An 11,645-nucleotide genomic window follows, 5' to 3' on the forward strand; every position below is an offset into this window, starting at 1 on the left:
TCAACACCAGAATTCCATGGGTGTTCGATTCATCACAATGTAACTAGATTATTGACTCTAGTGCAAGTGGGAGACTGTTGGAAATATGCCCTAGAGGCAATAATAAAAGCATTATTATTATATTTCCTTGTTCATGATAATTGTCTTTATTCATGCTATAATTGTGTTATCCGGAAATCGTAATACATGTGTGAATACACAGACACCAACATGTCCCTAGTAAGCCTCTAGTTGACTAGCTCGTTGATCAACAGATAGTCATGGTTTCCTGACTATGGACATTGGATGTCATTGATAACGAGATCACATCATTAGAAGAATGATGTGATGGACAAGACCCAATCCTAAAAATAGCACAAGATCGTATAGTTCGTTTGCTAGAGTTTTCCAATGTCAAGTATCTTTTCCTTAGACCATGAGATCGTGTAACTCCCGGATACCGTAGGAGTGCTTTGGGTGTACCAAACGTCACAACGTAACTAGGTGACTATAAAGGTATACTACGGGTATCTCCGAAAGTGTCTGTTGGGTTGACACGGATTAAGACTGGGATTTGTCACTCCGTATGACGGAGAGGTATCACTGGGCCCACTCGGTAATGCATCATCATAATGAGCTCAAAGTGACCAAGTGTCTGGTCACGGAATCATGCATTACGGTACGAGTAAAGTGAATTGCCGGTAACGAGATTGAACGAGGTATTGGGATACCGACGATCGAATCTCGGGCAAGTAACATACCGATTGACGAAGGGAATTGTATACGGGGTTGCTTGAATCCTCGACATCGTGGTTCATCCGATGAGATCATCGAGGAGCATGTGGGAGCCAACATGGGTATCCAGATCCCGCTGTTGGTTATTGACCAAAGAGCGATCTCGGTCATGTCTACATGTCTCCCGAACCCGTAGGGTCTACAAACTTAAGGTTCGGTGACGCTAGGGTTGTAGAGATATGTGTATGCAGTAACCCGAATGTTATTCGGAGTCCCGGATGAGATCCCGGATGTCATGAGGAGTTCCGGAATGGTCCGGAGGTAAAGAATTATATATGGTAAATCTTGTTTTGGTCGCCGGAAAGGTTTCGCGCATTATCGGTATTGTACCGGGAGTGCCGAAAGGGGTTCGGGGGTCCACCAAGGGGGTCCACCTGCCCCGGGGGGGCACATGGGTTGTAGGGGTGTGCGCCTTGGCCTATATGGGCCAAGGGCACCAGCCCCAAGAGGCCCATGCGCCAAGAGATAAGGGAAAGGAAGAGTCCTAAAGGGGGAAGGCACCTCCTAGGTGCCTTGGGGAGGATGGACTCCTCCCTGGCCGCACCCTTCCTTGGAGGAAGGGCCAAGGCTGCGCCCCCCTCTCCCTTGGCCCTATATATAGTGGGGGGAAGGGAGGGCAGCCACACCTAAGCCCTGGCGCCTCCCTCTCCCTCTCCAACACCTCCTCCTCCTCCGTAGAGCTTGGCGAAGCCCTGACGGAGTACTGCAGCTCCACCACCACCACGCCGTCGTGCTGCTGCTGGAGCCATCTTCCTCAACCTCTCCTTCCCCTTGCTGGATCAAGAAGGAGGAGACGTTACGCTGACCGTACGTGTGTTGAACACGGAGGTGCCGTCCGTTCGGCGCTAGGATCTCCGGTGATTTGGATCACGTCGAGTACGCCTTCCTTATCCCTGTTCTTTGAACGCTTCCGCGCGTGATCTACAATGGTATGTAGATGCAATCCGATCACTCGTTGCTAGATGAACTCCTAGATGGATCTTGGTGAAACCGTAGGAAATTTTTTGTTTTCTGCTACGTTCCCCAACATGTCTTCAGGTTGATCAGGTGCGGAGATGATAAGTTCCTCTTTAGGTTGAGCTTTAGAGGGTATGATTTCTCCGGTTCCCATAAGCTTGATCGATTCGCTGGATGGAACTTCATCTAGCATATTTGGGAGGTGCTCTCTTTGTGAACCGTTAGTCTCATCAAACCGCACATCCACTGTTTCAACCACTTTATAATGAAAGAGATTGAAGACTCTGTAGGAGTGCAAATCCTTTCCATATCCAAGCATAAAACCCTCATGTGCTTTTGGTGCAAATTTTGAAGTGTGATGTGGATCCTTGATCCAGCACGTGGCACCAAATACTCTGAAGTAACTGACATTTGGCTTCTTGCCAGTAAGAAGCTCATAAGATGTCTTGTTCAGCAGCTTGTGAAGATAAACACGATTGATTGTATGGCATGCAGTGTCAATGGCTTCAGGCTAGAATTTTCTTGGAGTCTTGTATTCATCAAGCATCGTTCGCGCCATCTCAATGAGTGTTCTATTCTTGCGTTCGACGATGCCATTCTGCTGTGGCGTGTATGGGGCTGAGAATTCATGTGTGATGCCCAAGGTATCAAGATATGTATCAAGGCCAGTATTCTTGAATTCAGTGCCATTGTCACTTATGATGTGCTTTATCTTGGCGCCATAGTTGTTCATTGCTCGATTGGCGAAGCGTCTGAAGACATCCTGCACTTCAGTCTTGTAGAGTATTATGTGCACCCAAGTATATCTAGAATAATCATCAACAATAACAAAGCCATAGAGGCAAGCAGTAGTAGTAAGAGTTGAGTAATGAGTGGGACCGAAAAGATCCATGTGGAGCAGTTCGAAGGGTCGAGTGGTTGTCATGATTGTCTTCGAGGGATGTTTGGCCCTCGTCATCTTCCCTGCTTCACAGGCACCACATAAGTGATCTTTCTTGAACTTGACGCCCTCGATGCCTATGACATGCTTCTTCTTTGCAAGGGTGTGGAGGTTCCTCATGCCGGCATGCCCTAGCCTCCGATGCCAGAGCCAGCATTCTGAAGCCTTTGCTAGAAGATATACGGCAAGTTGTGGTCCTGCTGAGAAATCTACCACGTACAAGTCATCTTTACGATACCCTTCAAACACTAGAGACTTGTCAGATTCCATTAGTACAAGGCAGCGATATTTTCCAAATATTACGATCATGTTCAAATCACAAAGCATTGAGACAGACATTAAGTTGAAGCCAAGGGATTCAACAAGCATGACTTTATCCATGTGTTGATCCTTTGAGATTGCAACTCTACCTAGACCCAATACCTTACTTTTACCAGTGTCAGCAAATGTGATGTGACTCTTATCAGATGGACGTAAGGTTGAGTCCATAAGAAGGCTTCTTTTGCCAGTCATGTGGTTGGTACACCCACTATCAATAATCCATTCTGAAGACGCTGGTGTCGTACCCTACAGTGCAGTTAGGGGGATAGGCTTCACGAAGAGAATTGTGAAGCAAAAACATTTGACGAACCAGTGGGTTATGAAAGCTTAGATCCAGATTAGGACTGATAGGGAGAGTAGCAAGCGATTCAGAAACGAAGTACATAGTAAGACCATTCGGGCATTTGATCTTGCGCCCTACAAGATGTTTAAGGTCCCCAGCAATAGCGTCAGACGATTTTGGTTTTCTGCTGGAGACCTTTCCCTGCAAAAGAGAGTTAAGCTTTCTTAGCCACCCACATCTTCAAGGGTGGCTTAGAAGCAATAAGTCTAAGTGCAGCATCTGAGAACTTTGGCTTTGGAGCCCTAGCAAAAAGTCTTGCAGGCGGACAATAGTACTCATAAGAATAAGCAGAATAGTTCTTGGTCTTATGAACATGGCGGTTTGATGAACCGCGCTCATATTCATAGGCCTGAGTATGGTTTCTCTGCAAAACATTTGCGTTAGTGCGACTCAGGTGAGTCCTCTGTCTGTATGAAGCCTTTGGACCGTATGAAGCCTGTGGTCTGAGGTTTGTCTTCTTCACGTGTGGTGTCATGATGACATTCACAGGAAGGTTCTCCAGACACTTTTTCGGAACCCAGATCTTCTTCATAGGTGGTCCATTCCTGCAGTTAGTACCAATGTACCTGGCAAACACTTCACCATTCTGATTCTTAAACAGTTTATAGTTTGCATCAAAGGATTCATCAATGACAATGAGATTTGCACAAGAGAAGCCAGATAGATTGGATAGATCTGCTGAAGATTCCTTTGCAGCAACCCATGTGGTTTTGGGGTACTGCTCAGGTTTCCAGTAAGAGCCATCAGCATTCATTTTCCTTACGAACCCAACACCCTCTTTCCTCGGGTTTCGGTTCAAGATCTGCTTTTTGAGGACATCACATAGTGTCTGATGCCCTTTAAGACTTTTGTACATCCCTGTTTCAAGCAATGTCTTCAACCTAGCATTCTCATCAGCAATAGCAATGGAATCCTCAGCAGAGGGGTTAGTTCCCACATCAACAGTTGAAGATATTGCAACAGTAGCAACAGTAGAACATTCAGCAACAGTAGTAGCATTATCACGCTCAATGCACTTAAGACATGGTGGTTCAAATCCTTCCTGAGCAGAGTTGATATGTTCGGTGCAAAGTGACTCGTTTTCCTTTTGAAGATCTTCATGAGCCGCTCTCAATTTCTCAAGATCTTGCTTCCTTTGAAGATAATCATAGGAAAGCTTTTCATGAGTCGTTGAGAGCGTTTCATGACGACTTTCAAGTTCCTCATACTTAACGTGAATATTTTTTATGTCTTCAATTAAGGACTCAGATCGAGTCATTTCAGCGCCTAACAGATCATCGCTTTTGTCTAACAGTGAAGCAGTAGGTAGGAGCGGAGTAGTCCTTGTCGTTTGCATCGGTGTCGGTGATGAGGTTATTGTCTTCAGTGTTGAAGATGGACTTGGCAACGTATGCTGTAGCCAGACTTGCGACGCCAGAATCGGACTCCTCCTCAGACTCCACCTCAGCCTCCTTAGAAGCGGACTCCTCCTCTGAATCCATTTCCTTGCCAACAAACGCATGTGCCTTGCCAGATGAGCTCTTCTTGTGTGATGAAGACTTTGAAGAAGACTTGGAAGAAGACTTTGAGTATTTCTTCTTCTTCTTGTCGTCAGAGTCATATTCCTTGCTCTTCTTCTTCTTTTTGTTCTCATTGTCCCAGTGCGGACACTCAGAGATGAAGTGGCCAGGTTTCTTGCACTTGTGACATGTTTTCTTCTTGTAGTCATGAGCAGAAGCTTCATCATTCCTTAAGCTTGATCGGGAAGACTTTTTGAAGCCTTTCTTCTTGGTGAATTTTTGGAACTTCTTCACAAGCATAGCAAGTTCCCTTCCAATGTCTTCAGGATCATCAGAACTGCTGTCAGATTCTTCTTTAGATGAGGAGACAGCTTTTGCCTTCAAGGCACGAGTTCGCCCATAGTTTGGACCGTAGATATCTCTTTTCTCAGAAAGCTGAAACTCATGTGTGTTGAGCCTCTCAAGTATGTCAGACGGATCGAGTGTCTTGAAATCAGGACGTCCTTGAATCATCAGGGCTAGGGTGTCAAACGAACTGTCAAGTGATCTCAGTAGTGTCTTGACGACTTCATGCTTGGTGATCTCAGTAGCGCCAAGGGCTTGAAGCTCATTCGTGATGTCAGTGAGTCGATCAAATGTGAGCTGGACATTCTCATTGTCATTTCTCTTGAAGCGGTTGAAGAGGTTGCGAAGGACACTGATTCTCTGATCTCTCTGGGTTGAGACGCCTTCGTTGACCTTGGAGAGCCAGTCCCAGACTAGCTTAGATGTTTCCAAAGCACTCACGCGACCATACTGTCCTTTGGTCAGATGACCACAGATGATATTCTTGGTGGTAGAGTCCAGTTGAACGAACTTCTTGACATCAGTAGCAGTGACACCTTCTCCAGCCTTGGGAACGCCGTTCTTGACGACATACCATAGGTCGACGTCAATGGCTTCAAGATGCATGCGCATCTTATTCTTCCAGTAGGGATATTCAGTTCCATCGAAGACGGGGCACGCAGCGGAGACTTTGATTATCCCTGCAGTCGACATAGCTAAAACTCCAGGTGGTTAAACCGAATCACACAGAACAAGGGAGTACCTCGCTCTGATACCAATTGAAAGTGCGTTATATCGACTAGAGGGGGGGTGAATAGGCGATTTTTATGAAAGTCTTCAAAACGTGAAAGTTATGAAGACAAATGATAGAAATAAACCTATTACCCTCTGCAGCGAAAGGTAGACTACACTAGGCAAGCCATAGTCAAGTATTCAATAGAGTGACAGCACAATGACTAATAGCAGTAATGTAGTAAGGATCAGGTAGGAAGATATTATGAAGCCAAACAGAACACGCAGTCACTCAGTGAAGATAAAAGATAGTGCAATCATACAATGACTTCACAAGGAGTAACAGTACGTAAAGAGAAAGGAAGGATGAAACCAGTGACTCGTTGAAGACAATGATGTGTTGGACCAGTTCCAGTTGCTGTGACAACTGTACGTCTGGTTAGGGCGGCTAGGTATTTAAATCTGAGGACACACAGTCCCGGACACCCAGTCCTGAACACGCAGCTCAGGACACCCAGTCCTCACCGTATTCCCCTTGAGCTAAGGTCACACAGACCTCGCCCAATCACTCTGGTAAGTCTTCAAGGTAGACTCCCAAACCTTCACAGACTTCGTTCACCGGCAATCCACAATGTCTCTTGGATGCTCAGAACGCGACGCCTAACCGGCTGGAGGATTCACAGTCCTCAAGTGTAATAAGTCTTCAGATCACACAGACAAGAAGACTTAAGTGATGCCTAATTCTCTTTGGCTCTGGGTGGTTAGGGCTTTATCCTCGCAAGGAATTCTCTCTCAAAGGCTTCGAGGTGGGTTGCTCTCAAACGACAAAAGCCGTACACTAACTCTGAGCAGCCAACCGTTTATGGTTGTAGGGGGTGGGCTATTTATAGCCACTAGGCAACCCGACCTGATTTGTCCGAAATGACCCTGGGTCACTAAGGAACTGACACGTGTTCCAACGGTCAGATTTCAAACTCACACGGCAACTTTACTTGGGCTACAAGCAAAGCTGACTTGTCCGACTCTGGACAAGATTCGCTCTCATAGTCTTCACTCGAAGACATAGGTTTTGGTTAAGCATCACTTCAGTCATTCTGAATGGTTCTCCTTGGACCCCACTTAACAGTACGGTGGTTCCTATGACTCAACAAGAAGAAGAAAAAGAACTACGAAAGATCTAAGTCTTCGAGCTCCATAGGCTTCATGCGATGTCTTCTCTTGTCATAGTCTTCAATGTGAATATCTTCATATACCATCCTTGACATCAATGTCTTGATACATTTTTAGGGGTCATCTCTGGTAAGAAAACCAAATCAATGAGGGACTTCTACCTGTATTATCCTGCAATTCTCACAAACACATTAGTCCCTCAACTAGGTTTGTCATCAATACTCTAGAACCAACTAGGGGTGGCACTAGATGCACTTACAGATGGAGACTTTCATCTCCATGTCCGCACAACGGACAACCCGCATAATCGCTAACATGTCGTCGTTGCAGCTCCTACATGCAGGGTAGCATATTTTTGACCACTCGCCACCAAAAGACCCGGATCTTCGGCAGCACTTGTAGCTTCCAGAGCTCCTTCCACATACTATCAGCCCCTCGAGAGCTGCCCTCCCTGGCCTGCAGGTTCTGTTTTTGATCCATTGTTTCTCGGTAGGCTGTTCTTACACTGAAGATGCCGGATTTCTCCCACGCCCATGCCCAAATATCCTCTCCACCCCGTCTAGGTCTCGACATAGCCAGTATAGCTTCAACGTCTGGTGGCAGGAATACTTGACGTACTATCTCCTCTTCCCACTTACCAGTATCCGGATCCAATAGATCCCCAACCAACTGAACCGGCTCATCAGTGAGCCTTCCTAATGGGCGCATGGATCTTGTGCCCTCAATCCAGTTGTCATGCCATATCTTCGTTTTCATGCCATCGCCAATGCGTCGAATGAGCCCTGTTTTCAGTAACTCACGCCCACATATAATTGCCTTCCAAGTGCGAGAGGCACTTGCGGGGCAGTTAGCAGAAAGGAACTCACCATCAGGGTAGTACCTCCCTTTCAAAACCCTCGCACATAAGCTGTCAGGATATTCCAACAGTCTCCAAGCCTGTTTGGCCAACATTGCATCATTGAATACTTCCATATCCCTGAATCCCATGCCCCCCTTGGACTTTGGGATTGCCATTTTTTCCCAGGCTTGCCAATGCATCCCTCTTTTGTCAAGTGATCCAGCCCACCAATATTTAGACATGGTCTTAATAAGTTTCTTGCACAAACCTTTTGTGAGTTTGAAACAACTCATAGAGTAGGTCGGTAGAGCTTGTACCACTGATTTCAAGAGAACTTCTCTCGCTACCAAAACTTGGGCTATCCCGACGCCACATGCCCGGAAATTAACGGAAAGCTTATGGAATGTTTTGTGTTGGCAAAAAGGCCAAAACCTCTGAATACGTCGTATTTTGCACACGAATCTCAATGCATTTGCTTCGATAGAACAATGGAATGGTTCACTATATACCCTCTCAGAGCGAATGGTCGCTAGACATTGATCGCTCGGGGGAGCTCCCCAATGTGAAAAGTATCTTTCGCTTGCGGGAGCCTCCTAAAGCATGGTTTCCTCCTATGACACCACGGAGAGAAAGTCATTTTCCTATTAGGGTCCAAAATTAATAATTGTGCTTTGCGTCAGACTTTTTTATATGTATTGTGTGTGATACTGCCATTTTGGAGTGTTGGCAGGCCAAATAGTTGTCTCTCGTCCTAATATGCGCATCATGTGGTCGACGTCAGTTTTTTTTGCCCTTAACGTTTTTTGGCTCAAAACCAAAAGGACCCATAGGATTGTACAACTAAGTGAACTAGTAAACGTGCACATGCAACACATGTAACCGGGAGGGAAATTTTCTTATTGATCCTAGTTAACAGGCATCTCGCATGTATAATATGTTTTGGATCAAAGACAATCAAATGTCTCCATAAAGAACATGGTGATAGGCTCATTGAGTCTGATGGTAAAGTTGGAATAAAATGAAAATAACACTAGATTCACAAATTAATATTAATCTTAACCACACAAAACGACATGACTTGAAAGCTTTCAAGCAAAGAACTATATCGTTCAATCCGGTACATTTGAGATTTGATTCCTCCAAGAGAACAATCTTATGCGCCTACTTACCTAGCCATGTAAATTGTTACCTTTGTTGGATTGACCATGCTAGGAAACTGGAGTCTGATTTCTTAGATTTGCGTGGTGCAAGTCCTTTTGAATTCAGTCAGCTTAGCTTCTGTTTGCAATGCAAGTGGTGTCTCAAATAAAGGCTTATATGCACAAGGGAATCGCAAAGAACCGCCTCACATAAAAAGTACGAATCATGTGCTTGCGAAAGTTCACATATCAAGTCCCTTATCCCGAACAAGTAGAGGGGAGGGAGGTCTAATTGCCTGTTTTTCGTTGGAGCTGTGAATCTACAACAGGTTAGAGTCTCCGGTACGGTCTGGCGGTTAAAGAGGGACACCTCGGTGGTGGTTGAAGGACATTTTCTGTCTTAAGTGTTTTGGTGTTGATTACAACTCAAATTTGCGGACTAACCATGTGCATGAGCTACACATGCACATTTTATATGGCACAAGACGGTTATGTACCCCTATGGAAGGAAAAGAGTGAAGACGACATTTTTGACGCTTTTATTTCTTTGGTTGTAGGATATCTGTACTGTTAAGAGGGGGTTCGCGTCGAAAGGTACGGGTGGAATAAAAAACACATACACAAAATACATATTTCACCCATATTTACCTCCCTAACCGTTCGAGAAGAGAGACCAAAATTCAATCTGGTAGAAACCACCCAAGCGGTTGTACCTCTCCCTCTGTGGAGTGGGGCAACCGGGGCACAACCAGGGAACTGTACCAGACGCAAATATGTTTGTATCACTCCTTGTCCTGGAGTGGTACTACTAGCTCTTGTACCAACCCAACTACCACCTCTTTTTTCTCGGGTCTGGCAGTGGCACTTTGGGCGGTGCTAGAGCGGTTGTTCCAGATATCTATAATACCTAAATAGTTCATCCCCACTAACCTAATTCTCTTGACATGCAGCATATCCAAGTCAGCAATCCTGCCACATCAGCAAGCAAACACACTCAAACAGTCACGTTTCATTATGATTCTTACAAGCGAATATGTTCCGGTCAGAGTTTTAGTGAAAAAACTGGGACATACTTTCGGTCTGTTTGGTTCAGTTCATGTCTACCTTCCGCCTCCCTTCAACATTAATTTTCAATCAGTCCGCCTCCCTTCCCTTCCACTTCCCCTTCCACCTTTAATTCCCAATCAGTCCTGCCTCCCCAACGCTTTATCTTCTGAGATCTCTTATCTTCTTGGTGCGCCTAACAGATCTGTCACCGGTGTGACCTCCTAAGCTCACCAGTCCACAGTGGTTGTGACAGAGGAGCATGGCCGTCCATGGCAGAGTGTGCCCGAGAAGGGAGTGTTTTTTGAGGGGGTCGAGCCAGAGAGAGGTGGCAAATAGATTCGGTGAGGCTTAACTTTCAATCTCCACCGGGTCAGAACATCTGCAAAATTTCCGTTCGATTTTATCATATTCTGCTGGCCAACAACATTGTCAAGCTTTTGGTCTAATAGAGGCGGCGGGGAGACGTGCTGAGGCGGCGAGGTAGCAAGCCTCCAAATTGCCAGCGGAGCGACGCGCTACTTCATCCTGGCAGCGCATAGAGACGACAGGCCGCCTGGATGGAACGAAGGGAGGAGGTAGCTGGTAGCGAGTTCTATCAGAGAAGCACTCATGCGATTATTCTCATTCTTCAGGTAAGTCATGGAAAAAAATCAGACGGGTCTTTTTCTTCTCAAGTCAGACCCCTCTCTAAGCCTGTCACATGTCATCACCAATATTCAGGCAATATGAGTCTTCTTCTTCAATATTCAGGCAATATGGGCCGTCTTCTTCTCCAAACCATCTTCCCCGAATCGAGCTGATTCCTGATAAACTATCTTGCAAGATGGTGGAACGAATTTGAAGTCTTTATTTATTGTCGACACCCATCAGCCATCGTCTGCAGGTGTCGTCCGTGTTTGCCGGGACAGGTCTGCAGCCCTAGATGTCTCCTCCCCTCTCCAAGTCTCCATACCAGGTTCTCCCTGCAGCCTCTTCGTCGCAGAGTCTGTTTTGATTCTGCCCCACCATCCTGTTTTTGCAGTCTGGTTCTTAAATTCAGAGATTTAAAATTTTAAAAATTGTTGTACGTAGAACTACATCAGTTGTCTGTCTTGGAAATTTCATGTATTGGCTGATGCAAAGCTTGAATTATATATATTGTGTTCTAGATACTAAAGCTTGATACGATTTGACTATTGTATTGAGGTTTTGCACTTAAACTGTACATTATTTTAGAGAAAGATGAATGGTTGTATCTCCAGCATGCTGGATGATAGCTTACTGAGTTGGATATTTAACCTCTGTGGTCATGTTAACTGAATATTGAACTATTTGTTTGAATTATTATTTCACATAATACTGTTTGCTGTTCCATCACTTGGCGGTATGATCTGTTTGGTGATCCATCAAGTTTGCAAGTTGCCAACTGTACTTCAGGGATAACATTTAGTTATTGCCAAAATGAACATATGCATGTGCAGAATATCAACGAATGCAACATGCTCATTTTATTGTTATGTATTGGAAGAAGTATGTAAGCGTGGTGTATGTAAATGTGTTATGAATTTTAACAACTCATGGT

At 45.2% G+C, this 11,645-nt stretch overlaps 1 long non-coding RNA gene across 1 annotated transcript; it reads left to right on the top strand.

Annotated features, from left to right (window-relative positions):
* Positions 1-10,143: 10,143 nt before the first annotated feature.
* LOC123108140 (uncharacterized) lies at positions 10,144-11,420 on the top strand. The gene is made up of 2 exons (XR_006451844.1): positions 10,144-10,716; positions 10,805-11,420. It is a non-coding gene; the product is annotated as an uncharacterized lncRNA (long non-coding RNA).
* Positions 11,421-11,645: the final 225 nt, after the last annotated feature.

Source organism: Triticum aestivum, chromosome 5A (genome assembly GCF_018294505.1).
Source record: "Triticum aestivum cultivar Chinese Spring chromosome 5A, IWGSC CS RefSeq v2.1, whole genome shotgun sequence".
Lineage (NCBI taxonomy): Eukaryota > Viridiplantae > Streptophyta > Magnoliopsida > Poales > Poaceae > Triticum > Triticum aestivum.